This window comes from Mustela erminea, chromosome 7 (assembly GCF_009829155.1).
Source record: "Mustela erminea isolate mMusErm1 chromosome 7, mMusErm1.Pri, whole genome shotgun sequence".
NCBI classification, from domain to species: Eukaryota; Metazoa; Chordata; class Mammalia; order Carnivora; family Mustelidae; genus Mustela; species Mustela erminea.
In genome coordinates, this window is record NC_045620.1 from 46,557,642 (window position 1) to 46,571,445 (window position 13,804).

At 39.7% G+C, this 13,804-nt stretch overlaps 1 long non-coding RNA gene across 2 annotated transcripts in view; it reads left to right on the forward strand.

Annotated features, from left to right (window-relative positions):
* Window positions 1–3,325: 3,325 nt before the first annotated feature.
* Window positions 3,326–13,804, forward strand: part of LOC116595335 — a 91,525-nt gene continuing 81,046 nt past the window's right edge. For both annotated transcript variants that reach the window (XR_004287620.1, XR_004287619.1), the window contains exon 1: window positions 3,326–3,407. This is a non-coding gene — a long non-coding RNA (uncharacterized LOC116595335). The remainder of the gene's footprint in view (window positions 3,408–13,804) is intronic.

A 13,804-nucleotide genomic window follows, 5' to 3' on the forward strand; every position in this document is an offset into this window, starting at 1 on the left:
TTATTTGGTGGAGGAGGTCAAACCATAAGATTACTTTTTAGTGGCCACCAAACAGCTTATGACAACATGGTGCTGGTTATTTTCCTCATTTCTCCTCCAAATGTCATGGCAGCTGACTAATGGCCATTGTCAAGATGGAGGCTGAAGTAATGCCCACATTCCTCCCCTCTACATCCTTAAAAATGTCAATAACTAAAACAGTCTCTTCAATGACCCCATCTTTTGTCAAATGCATGTAAAATGGGCAATGTTGCCCTCCTCACATAATATCTTGCTTTTCAAGAGGATCAATCATGGAATGGAAACTGTCAGCCTCTCTCTTGCTTACTCTTCCCCAAAGGAAAGAGCTAATGTGGTTCATAAGAGCTTGCTGGTTTGTTTTTAGGTCTGTACTGCCCAATACTGCAGATACTGGGCCTGAACAGCAGAAACAAACTGAACAACGAAAACCCAAACTCAGACCCCACCTTCTCCTTTCTTGTGCCAGCTCTCTCATCATCAGGAGGCTGTGCCACAACCTCCTCGCTCCCATGCTGTAAACAGCCCGGGATGTGCTTATCCTCCTTCCACTCTTCTGAAGACCTAGGCATGGAGACCTAGCTTCCCAGGTGGAGTTGGTTTCAGGATCCATGAATGTGTGGGTTTTTCCAGTTTGGGGCAGGCCTAGGACGCCTGTCCTGGCTTCAAATCCAATCTACATCTTCCTGTCCAGCTACTGCCAAATCACCTACTAAAGCTATTATCTTGATCACTGTTGGGTTACATGTCATTCTCTGAACCAGTCCTTCATAGGAAGAACACCTGTCCCTACTTTTCAGGCTTTTTTTTTTTTTGCTCCCAATAACTGGATGTACATTTACTGGCACTTTGATATAAGCAAGGCATGCTATTTATATTTCCTAGCATGCCCATGCATTTATTCAACATACAATATACAAAAGGCTGAATAACCAGGGTGTGGTAATATACAAATATTCTTTTTAAAGCATGCCATCTTGGTATTCTAACTTCCTAAAACTTAAGTCTCGAGTCACATTAGTAAATGGATATACCAGAACATTATAACTGCAAGTAGCAACAGCAGAAAGACAGGAAAAAAAGAAACCACAGTGGAAACAGAACTGAAAAATTCAGACAAACACATGAAAACAGAAGCTCCATATATAATGATAACATGTGTTCATGCAGCTCTCTGAGCTCCTTGGAGAAAGATGGTACCTGAAATATAAATAAAATAGATATTTCCCCCACATTCCTCATATCCTTTTTCCAGTATTGGTCACAAAATACATACAGCATCAGGTTACTGTTCAACCCAAATTATATTATGGGAGATTTCAAAACAGCTCCTCAAGAGAGCTTGGGGGCTGATCTACTGGTATCTCCTAAGACCACCTTCTTTTTTCATCAGTTCTGATGCCTGAAACCTCAAGGAGTGAGATCTATGGATTTTTGGAAGAAGAACTTGAAAACTATGTGCCAGATTGCGTCTTTGTCAAGTGGCCTCATTCAGGGCGGTGACTTGAAATATTACTTATCTTATCTCAGGACACAGGTCTACTGTCATGGCAATGGAAATGACTCACTGTTAGAAAATTAGACTGCAATCCTCTAACTTAAAATGTAGATGTCCACAGGAATTCTACATTGCCGAGGTTAAAAGACTTTGGAACTCTCTGTATGTCACCTGCTACCTATTTTCCTAAGCATGTGTGCGTATTTAAGCCCTGAGTTTCTAGCACCTGACAGGGAGTTCTGGCGGTAACTGGCACTCAGTTTCTATCAGGTGAATGATGGCACTAACAGTTAACTTAACCCAAAGCAACTTATGCTGAATTGGAAAGGAATATATGGGAAGTTGAGTAATTTACCATCTGAAAGAGACAAAGAGGCCACAGGTCAAATGAGTGCTTCTCCTTAGGATCTGGTTTTATCTGAGGACACCAAAAATTTGCCATCTTGTCTCTAGACTCTATACATACACATACGTGCTTGTTGGCTCAGAAACCATCAGGGTCCCAACATCGTCAAGCAAGAAAAGAATTTGTTGCTTAGTCTTTGAAGAAATGACTCCCAGGATGGTGTGAAGAGATTTAGCAAACAAAAATCTGACAGAAAAAATTCAAAACATTGGCTAAATGAGTAAATAAATTTCATGAAGGAAAACAAAATATTGTAATTGTCTGTGGTTTTCCAGTGAAACCGCCTTGCCGTCCTTGAAGATCCCCATGATGGACAGCCTCCAAGACAGCCCCCACTGATTCTCCTCCAGGGGCTTATGTGCTTATGTAGCCCTTCCCCCACTGAAAAGGGCTGACCTGTGTTACTAACAGGATTCTTTTTTTAAAAATTTAATTTAATTTTAGTTTTCTTCAGTGTTCCGAAATTCATTGTTTATGCAACACACCCAGTGCTCCATGCAATATGTGCCCTCCTTAATAAACACCACCAGGCTTACCCAAAACCCACCCCTCTCCCCTCCAAAACCCTCAGTTTATTTCTCAGAGTCCACAGTCTCTCATGGTTTCTCATGGTTTGTCTCCCCCTCTGATATCCCCCAACGCCATTCTTTCCATCTGCCAATGTCCTCCGTGTATGGTTTCATTTACTTGTGGAGCATAAGGAACAACACAGAGGATTCTTTTTTTAAAAATTAAAAAAAATTAATATATAATGTATTATTTGTTTCAGGGGTATAGGTCTGTGAATCATCAGTTTTACACAATTCACAGCACTCACCATAGCACATACCCTCTCCAATGTCCATCACCCAGCCACCCTGTCCCCCCAGTTACCCCAGCAGCCCTCAGTTTGTTTCCTGAGATTAAGAGTCTCTTATGATTTTTCTCCCTCCCTGGTCCCATCTTGTTTCATTTTTCCCTCCCTTCCTCCCAGGAACCCCCATCCTGCCTCTCAAATTCCTCATATCAGAGAGATATATGATAACTGTCATTCTCTGATTGACCCACTTTGCTAACCCTCTGTTCCATCCATGTTGTTGCAAATGGCAGGATTTTATTTCTTTTGATGGCTGCATAGTAGTCCATCGTGTGTGTGTGTGTGTGTGTGTGTGTATCACATCTTCTTTATCCATTAATTTGTTGATGGGCATCTAGGTTCTTTCCATAGTTTGGCTACTGAGGACATTACTGCTATAAACACTAGGGTGCACATATTCCTTTGAGTAACTACGTTACTTACAGGATTCTATACAAATGACAGCATGTGACTTCTGAGGTTAGGTCATAAATGATATTGTGACTCTGCATTGCTTCTTTTGGATCACGTGCTCTGGGGGGATGCTAGCTACTATGTCATGAGGACATTCAAACAACCCTATGAAGAGGTCCACGTGGTTAAGAACTGAGACTTCCTGCCAACAACCATGTTAAGCCTCGCACTAAGATGTGAGTGTTCCTCCAAACCACATCTCTATTCTTTCTATCTTCTTTGATGTGCTTCTTCTCCCCTCTATAGTGCAGTCTGTTCTGTTAGTCTTTAGGTAGATTTCTTGGGTATTCAGAGGGTGTTCAGATTCATTCAAGGGATGAAGCAAGTATGGGTCCTCCTATTACAGAGCCATCTTAGCTCCCATCTTCAACTAACACAAAGCTAATTTTGAAACAAAGTGTTGACTCTCATGCAATTTTTTGAATATTGTACTGAAAGTGACAAACAGAATGGCCTGTATGGGGATAGAATTTTTTTTTTTTTTAAGTTTTTTTTGTTTATTTGACAGAAAGAGCACAAGCAGGGGGAGTGAGCAGGCAGAGGGGGAAGGGAGAAGGAGACTTCCTGATGAGCAAGGAGCCCAGTGTGGGGTTTGATTCTTAGATCATGACCTGGGCTGAAGGCAGATGCTTAACCAACTGAGCCACCCAGGTGCCCCTTCATTCATATCTTTCTCTATCTCAGTTGTTAATCCTCATGATTGCATTGGATAACTGGGAGCTGCAGCTGCTGCCACTGCCCAGCAATACAAGAGACAATCATACTGCATTTTGCTAGCCTAGGAAAAGATCAAAATTCCAAGTGCAATTTTTACTGTGTATTTTTATTTTGCACCATCATGAAGTTGAAAAATCCTAAGTCGAACCATAGTAATGTGGGGACCAACTGTATTAAATTAAAGTGAAGGTCCTTGTTTCTGGGTTGTCTTTTAGCCTGCCTTGACCATTACTGTACTGACTGAATTTTTGTGTTTTTCTAGTATGTTTTGATTTATGATCACAAGGCCAGTTGCTTCTTCCTCACATTTTTTTGGGGGGGGGTGGGACTCCAAAAGTTCTATTATTCTTGATTAGAAAATAGGAGATTAGGGGTGCCTGGGTTGCTCAGTTGGTTAAACATGAGACTCTTGGTTTTGGAATAGGTCATGATCTCAGTGTTTTGAGATGGAGATCTGTGTTGGGCTCTGTGCTTAGCAGGGAATCTGCTTGAGTTTCTCTCCCTCTCTTTCTGTCCCTCTCTCCCAACACTACTCCTCTCCCCTCTCTCTAAAATAAATTAATATAGGGAGGAGTCAAGATGGCGGAGAAGTAGCAGACTGAGACTGCTTCAGCTAGCCGGAGATCAGCTAGATAGCTTATCTAAAGATTGCAAACACCTACAAATCCATCGGCAGATCGAAGAGAAGAAGAACAGCAATTCTGGAAACAGAAAAACAACCACTTTCTGAAAGGTAGGACCGGCAGAGAAGTGAATCCAAAGCGACGGGAAGATAGACCCCGGGGGGAGGGGCCGGCTCCCGGCAAGCGGCAGAGCAACGGCGCATAAAATTAGGACTTTTAAAAGTCTGTTCCGCTGAGGGACATCGCTCCAGAGGCTAAACCGGGGCGAAGCCCATGCGGGGTCAGCGTGGCCTCAGGTCCCGCAGGGTCACAGAAGGTTCGGGGGTGTCTGAGTGTCGCAGAGCTTGCGGGTATTGGAACGTGAAAGCCGGCTATAGAGACAGAGCCGACAGTAAGCTCACAGCTCGGTTTTACCTTGAACCGGTTGCAGGCTCGGTGAGCTCGGAGCGCGGCAGAGGTCAGGCAGACGGGAGTGACTGGGCGCTGTTCTCTGAGAGCACACTGAGGAGTGGGGCCCTGGGCTCTCGGCTCCTCCAGGCCGGAGACCAGGAGGCCGCCATTTGTATTCCCGTCCTCCGGAACTCTACGGAAAGCGCTCAGGGAACAAAAGCTCCTGAAAGCAAACCCAAGCGGATTACTCACCCCGGCCCCCCCAGTAAGGCGGTGCAATTCCGCCTGGGGCAAAAACACTTGAGAATCACTACACCAGGCCCATCCCCCAGAAGATCAGCAAGAAATCCAGCCAGGACCAAGTTCAACTACCAAGGAGTGCGGTTTCAATACCAAGGAGAGCAGCAGAATTCCAGAGGAGGAGAAAGCAAAGCACGGAACTCAGGGCTTTTTCCCTGTGATTTTTTTTAGTCTTGCAGTTAATTTAATTTTTTTCTTTTTCATTTTTTTGTTTTTTTTTTCTCGCCTTCTGGTAAAAATTTTTTTTTAACTTTTACCTTTTTCTTTTTTAACGTTTTTTAACTAGTTTATCTAATATATATATTTTTTATTTTTTATATTTTTCTTATTTGTTTCCTTTTTTTAAAATTCTTTTCTTTTTTTTCCTTTTTTCTTTCTTTTTTTTCTTTCTTCCTTTTTGAACCTCTTTTTATCCCCTTTCTCCCCCCTCACGATTTGGGATCTCTTCTAATTTGGTTAAAGCATATTTTCCTGGGATTGTTGCCACCCTTTTAGTATTTTACTTGCTCCTTTATATACTCTTATCTGGACAAAATGACAAGATGGAAAAATTCAACACAAAAAAAAGAACAAGAGGCAGTACCGAAGGCTAGGGACCTAATCAATACAGACATTGGTAATATGTCAGATCTAGAGTTCAGAATGACAATTCTCAAGGTTCTAGCTGGGCTCGAAAAAGGCATGGAAGATATTAGAGAAACCCTCTCGAGAGATATAAAAGCCCTTTCTGGAGAAATAAAAGAACTAAAATCTAACCAAGTTGAAATCAAAAAAGCTATTAATGAGGTGCAATCAAAAATGGAGGCTCTCACTGCTAGGATAAATGAGGCAGAAGAAAGAATTAGTGATATAGAAGACCAAATGACAGAGAATAAAGAAGCTGAGCAAAAGAGGGACAAACAGGTACTGGACCACGAGGGGAGAATTCAAGAGATAAGTGACACCATAAGACGAAACAACATTAGAATAATTGGGATTCCAGAAGAAGAAGAAAGAGAGAGGAGAGCAGAAAGTTTACTGGAGAGAATTATTGGGGAGAATTTCCCCAATATGGCAAAGGGAACGAGCATCAAAATTCAGGAGGTTCAGAGAACGCCCCTCAAAATCAATAAGAATAGGCCCACACCCCGTCAACTAATAGTAAAATTTACAAGTCTCAGTGACAAAGAGAAAATCCTGAAAGCAGCCCGGGAAAAGAAATCTGTAACATACAAGGGTAAAAATATTAGATTGGCAGCTGACTTATCCACAGAGACCTGGCAGGCCAGAAAGAGCTGGCATGATATTTTCAGAGCACTAAACGAGAAAAACATGCAGCCAAGAATACTATATCCAGCTAGGCTATCATTGAAAATAGAAGGAGAGATTAAAAGCTTCCAGGACAAACAAAAACTGAAAGAATTTGAAAACACCAAACCAGCTCTACAGGAAACATTGAAAGGGGTCCTCTAAGCAAAGAGAGAGCCTACAAGTGGTAGATCAGAAAGGAACAGAGACCATATACAGTAACAGTCACCTTTCAGGCAATACAATGGCACTAAATTCATATCTCTCAATAGTTACCCTGAATGTGAATGGGCTAAATGCCCCTGTCAAAAGACACAGGGTATCAGAATGGATAAAAAAACAAAACCCATCTATATGTTGCCTTCAAGAAACTCATTTTAAGCCCGAAGACACCTCCAGATTTAAAGTGAGGGGGTGGAAAAGAATTTACCATGCTAATGGACATCAGAAGAAAGCAGGAGTGGCAATCCTTATATCAGATCAATTAGATTTTAAGCCAAAGACTATAATAAGAGATGAGGAAGGACACTATATCATACTCAAAGGGTCTGTCCAACAGGAAGACCTAACAATTTAAATATCTATGCCCCCAACGTGGGAGCAGCCAACTATATAAACCAATTAATAACAAAATCAAAGAAACACATCAACAATAATACAATAATAGTAGGGGACTTTAACACTCCCCTCACTGAAGTGGACAGATCATCCAAGCAAAAGATCAGCAAGGAAATAAAGGCCTTAAACGACACACTGGACCAGATGGACATCACAGATATATTCAGAATATTTCATCCCAAAGCAACAGAATACACATTCTTCTCTAGTGCACATGGAACATTCTCCAGAATAGATCACATCCTCGGTCCTAAATCAGGACTCAACCGGTATCAAAAGATTGGCATCATTCCCTGCATATTTTCAGACCACAATGCTCTAAAGCTAGAACTCAACCACAAAAGGAAGTTTGAAAAGAACCCAAATACATGGAGACTAAACAGCATCCTTCTAAAGAATGAATGGGTCAACCGGGAAATTAAAGAAGAATTGAAAAAAATCATGGAAACAAATGATAATGAAAATACAACGGTTCAAAATCTGTGGGACACAACAAAGGCAGTCCTGAGAGGAAAATATATAGCGGTACAAGCTTTCTCAGGAAACAAGAAAGGTCTCAAATACACAACCTAACCCTACACCTAAAGGAGCTGGAGAAAGAACAAGAAAGAAACCCCAAGCCCAGCAGGAGAAGAGAAATCATAAAGATCAGAGCAGAAATCAATGAAATAGAAACCAAAAAAACAATAGAACAAATCAACGAAACTAGGAGCTGGTTCTTTGAAAGAATTAATAAAATTGATAAACATCTGGCCCGACTTATCAAAAAGAAAAGAGAAAGGACCCAAATAAATAAAATCATGAATGAAAGAGGAGAGATCACAACTAACACCAAAGAAATACAAACTATTATAAGAACATACTATGAGCAACTCTACGCCAACAAATTTGACAATCTGGAAGAAATGGATGCATTCCTAGAAACATATATACTACCACAACTGAACCAGGAAGAAATAGAAAGCCTGAACAGACCCATAACCAGTAAGGAGATTGAAACAGTCATTAAAAATCTGCAAACAAACAAAAGCCCAGGGCCAGACGGCTTCCCGGGGGAATTCTACCAAACATTTAAAGAAGAACTAATTCCTATTCTCCTGAAACTGTTCCAAAAAATAGAAATGGAAGGAAAACTTCCAAACTCATTTTATGAGGCCAGCATCACCTTGATCCCAAAACCAGACAAGGATCCCATCAAAAAAGAGAGCTATAGACCAATATCCTTGATGAATACAGATGTGAAAATACTCAACAAAATACTAGCCAATAGGATTCAACAATACATTAAAAGGATTATTCACCACGACCAAGTGGGATTTATTCCAGGGCTGCAAGGTTGGTTCAACATCCGCAAATCAGTCAATGTGATACAACACATCAATAAAAGAAAGAACAAGAACCATATGATACTCTCAATAGATGCTGAAAAAGCATTTGACAAAGTACAGCATCCCTTCCTGATCAAAACTCTTCAAAGTGTAAGGATAGAGGGCACATACCTCAATATCATCAAAGCCATCTATGAAAAACCCACCGCAAATATCATTCTCAATGGAGAAAAACTAAAGCTTTTCCGCTAAGGTAAGGAACACGGCAGGGATGTCCATTATCACCACTGCTATTCAACATAGTACTAGAGGTCCTAGCCTCAGCAATCAGACAACAAAAGGAAATTAAAGGCATCCAAATCGGCAAAGAAGAAGTCAAATTATCACTCTTCGCAGATGATATGATACTATATGTGGAAAACCCAATAGACTCCACTCCAAAACTGCTAGAACTTGTACAGGAATTCAGTAAAGTGTCAGGATATAAAATCAATGCACAGAAATAAGTGGCATTTCTCTACACCAACAACAAGACAGAAGAAAGAGAAATTAAGGAGTCAATCCCATTTACAATTGCACCCAAAACCATAAGATACCTAGGAATAAACCTAACCAAAGAGGCACAGAATCTATACTCAGAAAACTATAAAGTACTCATGAAAGAAATTGAGGAAGACACAAAGAAATGGAAAAATGTTCCATGCTCCTGGATTGGAAGAATAAATATTGTGAAAATGTCTATGCTACCTAAAGCAATCTACACATTTAATGCAATTCCTATCAAAGTATCATCCATCTTTTTCAAAGAAATGGAACAAATAATTCTAAAATTTATATGGAACCAGAAAAGACCTCGAATAGCCAAAGGGATATTGAAAAAGAAAGCCAACGTTGGTGGCATCACAGTTTCGGACTTCAGGCTTTATTACAAAGCTGTAATCATCAAGACAGCATGGTACTGGCACAAAAATAGACACATAGATCAATGGAACAGAATAGAGAGCCCAGAAATAGACCCTCAACTCTACAGCCAACTAATCTTCGACAAAGCAGGAAAGAATGTCCAATGGAAAAAAGACAGCCTCTTCAATAAATGGTGCTGGGAAAATTGGACAGCCACATGCAGAACAATGAAATTGGACCATTTCCTTACACCACACACAAAAATAGACTCAAAATGGATGAAGGACCTCAATGTGCGAAAGGAATCCATCCAAATCCTTGAGGAGAACACAGGCAGCAACCTCTTCGACCTCAGCCGCAGCAACATCTTCCTAGGAACAACGCCAAAGGCAAGGGAAGCAAGGGCAAAAATGAACTATTGGGATTTCATCAAGATCAAAAGCTTTTGCACAGCAAAGGAAACAGTTAACAAAATTAAAAGACAACTGACAGACTGGGAGAAGATATTTGCAAACGACATATCAGATAAAGGACTAGTGTCCAGAATCTATAAAGAACTTAGCAAACTCAACACCCAAAGAACAAATAATCCAATCAAGAAATGGGCAGAGGACATGAACAGACATTTCTGCAAAGAAGACATCCAGATGGCCAACAGACACATGAAAAAGTGCTCCATATCACTCGGCATCAGGGAAATACAAATCAAAACCACAATGAGAGATCACCTCACACCAGTCAGAATGGCTAAAAGCAACAAGTCAGGAAATGACAGATGCTGGCGAGGATGCGGAGAAAGGGGAACGCTCCTACACTGTTGGTGGGAATGCAAGCTGGTGCAGCCACTCTGGAAAACAGCATGGAGGTTCCTCAAAATGTTGAAAATAGAACTGCCCTATGACCCAGCAATTGCACTACTGGGTATTTACCCTAAAGATACAAACGTAGTGAACCAAAGGGGCACGTGCACCCGAATGTTTATAGCAGCAATGTCCACAATAGCCAAACTATGGAAAGAACCTAGATGCCCATCAGCAGATGAATGGATCAAGAAGATGTGGTATATATACACAATGGAATACTATGCAGCCATCAAAAGAAATGAAATCTTGCCATTTGCGACAACATGGATGGAACTAGAGCGTAGCATGCTTAGCGAAATAAGTCAAGCAGAGAAAGACAACTATCATATGATCTCCCTGATATGAGGAAGTGGTGATGCAACATGGGGGCTTAAGTGGGTAGGAGAAGAATCAATGAAACAAGATGGGATTGGGAGGGAGACAAACCATAAGTGACTCTTAATCTCACAAAACAAACTGAGGGTTGCTGGGGGGAGGGGGTTTTGGAGAAGGAGGTGGGATTATGGACATTGGGGAGGGTATGTGCTTTGGTGAGTGCTGTGAAGAGTGTAAACCTGGTGATTCACAGACCTATACCCCTGGGGATAAAAATATATGTTTATAAAAAATAAAAAATTAAAAAAAATTAATATTAGAAAAAAGAAAATAGGAGATTAAAAGCTAGACATGAAGAAATCGCAGGTCACATGAGATTCAGTGAAGGTAAAGCACATAGCTAATTATTCCTATTTTTCACTCATAGTTAATGCTTTCCTTTCCTGCTTCCACTCTTATCTCTTCTTTCCTCTGTTTTCCTCTGTCCTCCACTTACATTCCCAAGTTTGTACTCCCACTAACTGATTTACTGGCATCCTGTTGGACTTTTCTACAGTTACTGTCTTTTTAGAATTATTTATAATCTCTTAATATTTCATTTTCAGGATTTAATAAATTGAGCATTAGCATAGGTTCAGTAAAGTACATATGGTGCACTAGTCTTAATCATACGGCCTGATGATTTTTTATGAATTTATATTGGTCTATGTGATTACTACCAAGGTGGAGAATCCATAAAGCTCCTTCCCACTTTAATCTCATGTCCACCCAGAATTAACCACCATCCAGAATTCCATCATCACAAGGTAGTCTGCGTGTTCTTCAACTTCACATAAATGGAATCATATTGTTAGTACTCTTGTGTCTGTCTTCTTCTGGTCAAGACTATGTCTGTAAGATGCCATGTACCAGTGGTTTGCACTTTTTTATTGTGTGCCATATTATAATCTAAAAATAAACCACAATTTATCAATTCTCTTGTTGATGAGATAGTCATATAATTAGACTAGAAATAGTCCTATAATTAGAATAGAAATCTTTCACAGTATTATTAAAAAAAAAAAAAAAGGATAGATTCTCCCATCATTCTCCAGAGCTACTAACTCAGCAAATTTGGTCCATCATTTGCAATCAGTGGTCACAGAATTTGACCTAAGTATTTATTTTCTCACTTGTGAGATAAACATCCCCCGCCTTTTTTTAAAATTCTGGCGACCTTGAGATACTGAGGCTTAAATAGCCTTTCCTCAAAGTTCCACAGACAACCAAGGAGGAGCTGTTGTCAGCAAAGATAGAAATTGTCAAAACTGGTTGAAAGTCTTCAACATTTATTTCTTAATTACATTTCAAGAAATACTTTTCTCGTATATGGGGTTTAAGGTGGCATGAAATATTTGCAGTGAAGGGGTCTGTGTAAATTTGAAGACAGTAAGCAATTCACAATCATTTCCCATGATCACTTGAGACACATTGAAAGGAGGCCAAAGGTTTGACAGCCCGCAAAACAGGTTCTCTGAAGGCAGGGATGGGCAGATGCTGTCTCAATTTCTTTGGAAGCTATTTGTCACTGTCAAACACACACAGTGGCCTCTCTCTTAGCTCTGTTCAAACAAGAGTATAGTTTGCATCCTGACATTTCCCTGAAAACAGCAAGTTTCATTTATCACCAGGGTAGTTTTCAAGCTTTGTGTTCACTGTTGTAAAGGGGAGTTGAGTTTTTTTTTTTTAAATTTAAATTCAGTTAGTCAGAAGTTGAGTTTTTTTAAGAGCGATTTTGTTGAACAATATTATTTCTTCATGAAAATCCATAATTTGACATTTCAAACATATATATCTTCACATTCTCTTGCTGTCTCACTAAAACTTGACAACTATTTCTTTTTGTATTATACGCTAATTGAACTCAACTTCACTATTTAAATAATAACATTATATTTATGTATATGATTGTGTGTCACTGATTCTTAAACTATTACTATTAATACATATCTATTCTTGTAAAGGAAGCTAATAATTTATGTATATGAGTCAAAGATGAAATTAAGACTGTTTTATGAAACAATGGCCTAAAACTCAGCGTTGAATGGAAATTACTGTTTAACCATCACAGAACTGTAGACAATAGAGTTGTTGTCTGGGAAATATAAAGTTGCTTTTCACATGAACTAAGAAAGTATAAAATAGAGACTCTTGTCTTAGAAGAATGTTAAGGACTTGGTTATTATATAATTATGTGTGTATACCTCACCCAGCCTCTCTTCCCTTAATTACTTGTAAGGCTATCAAAAAATGTTTAAAATTAAAATGTTCTTTTTCTTATTATAAAGGAAATACAGCCAGATTGTAGAAACAGCAGAAAATAACACAGTTCCACAATAGAAAAAAAATTCCAAATGAAAGTATATAAAAGTAGTTAACAGTAATAACTATATCTGAATCTTAGCATTCAAAAGGTTGATGATACCTATGCAATATTTTAGTTCAGGAGTTGGCCGAACCATGGCCCATGCAGTAAATCTAGCCAAGTGCTTGTTTTGTAAGTAAGGCTTCATTGGAACACAGCCACACCCACATGTTTACAGACTATGGCTACTGTGGTACTACACAGCAGAGTGTGGAGTTGTGATGGAGATCATATAGCTTGCAAAACCTAAAGTATTTGCTATATGGCCTTTTACGGAAAGTATTTCTTGACTCCTGGTCTAGTTCATTAAGTAAATGTTAGGTTATTTGGGAAGCATTCTTGAACATATGATACACCCAGTCCTTATTTCAAGGAAATTATAGTCTAATTGGGAAAGACAAGATGTGGGCATATAATTTGAAGTAATAAATAAATGACTGGTGTCATACATGGTATGAAGTGCTTTAGGATTTCAGTGGCAGCAGTATGGAAAGGCATCATGGAGAGGGTGGAGTTTGAGCTCTGTTTGACAGATGGGTGTGATGTGACTATGCCAAAATCTGTAGAATATTCCTATTCAAAGAACAGTGGCAAGAAATGTTCTGATTGGGGAGAAACATGCAAGTGTGATGTCCCGCAGACAGACCAACTAGATTAATGTGAAGGATTATGAAAGAGTGCTGGGGGGTATGTTTGGAATGACAAAGCTGAGGGACTTGAATACAGTCTGAGAAAGTTTTATGTGGTTGGTTTCAAGGGATTTGGAGGAAAACGTGGTCATTATTGTGGTTTATGGCATATCCACAAATTCTCTGACATTCCTTT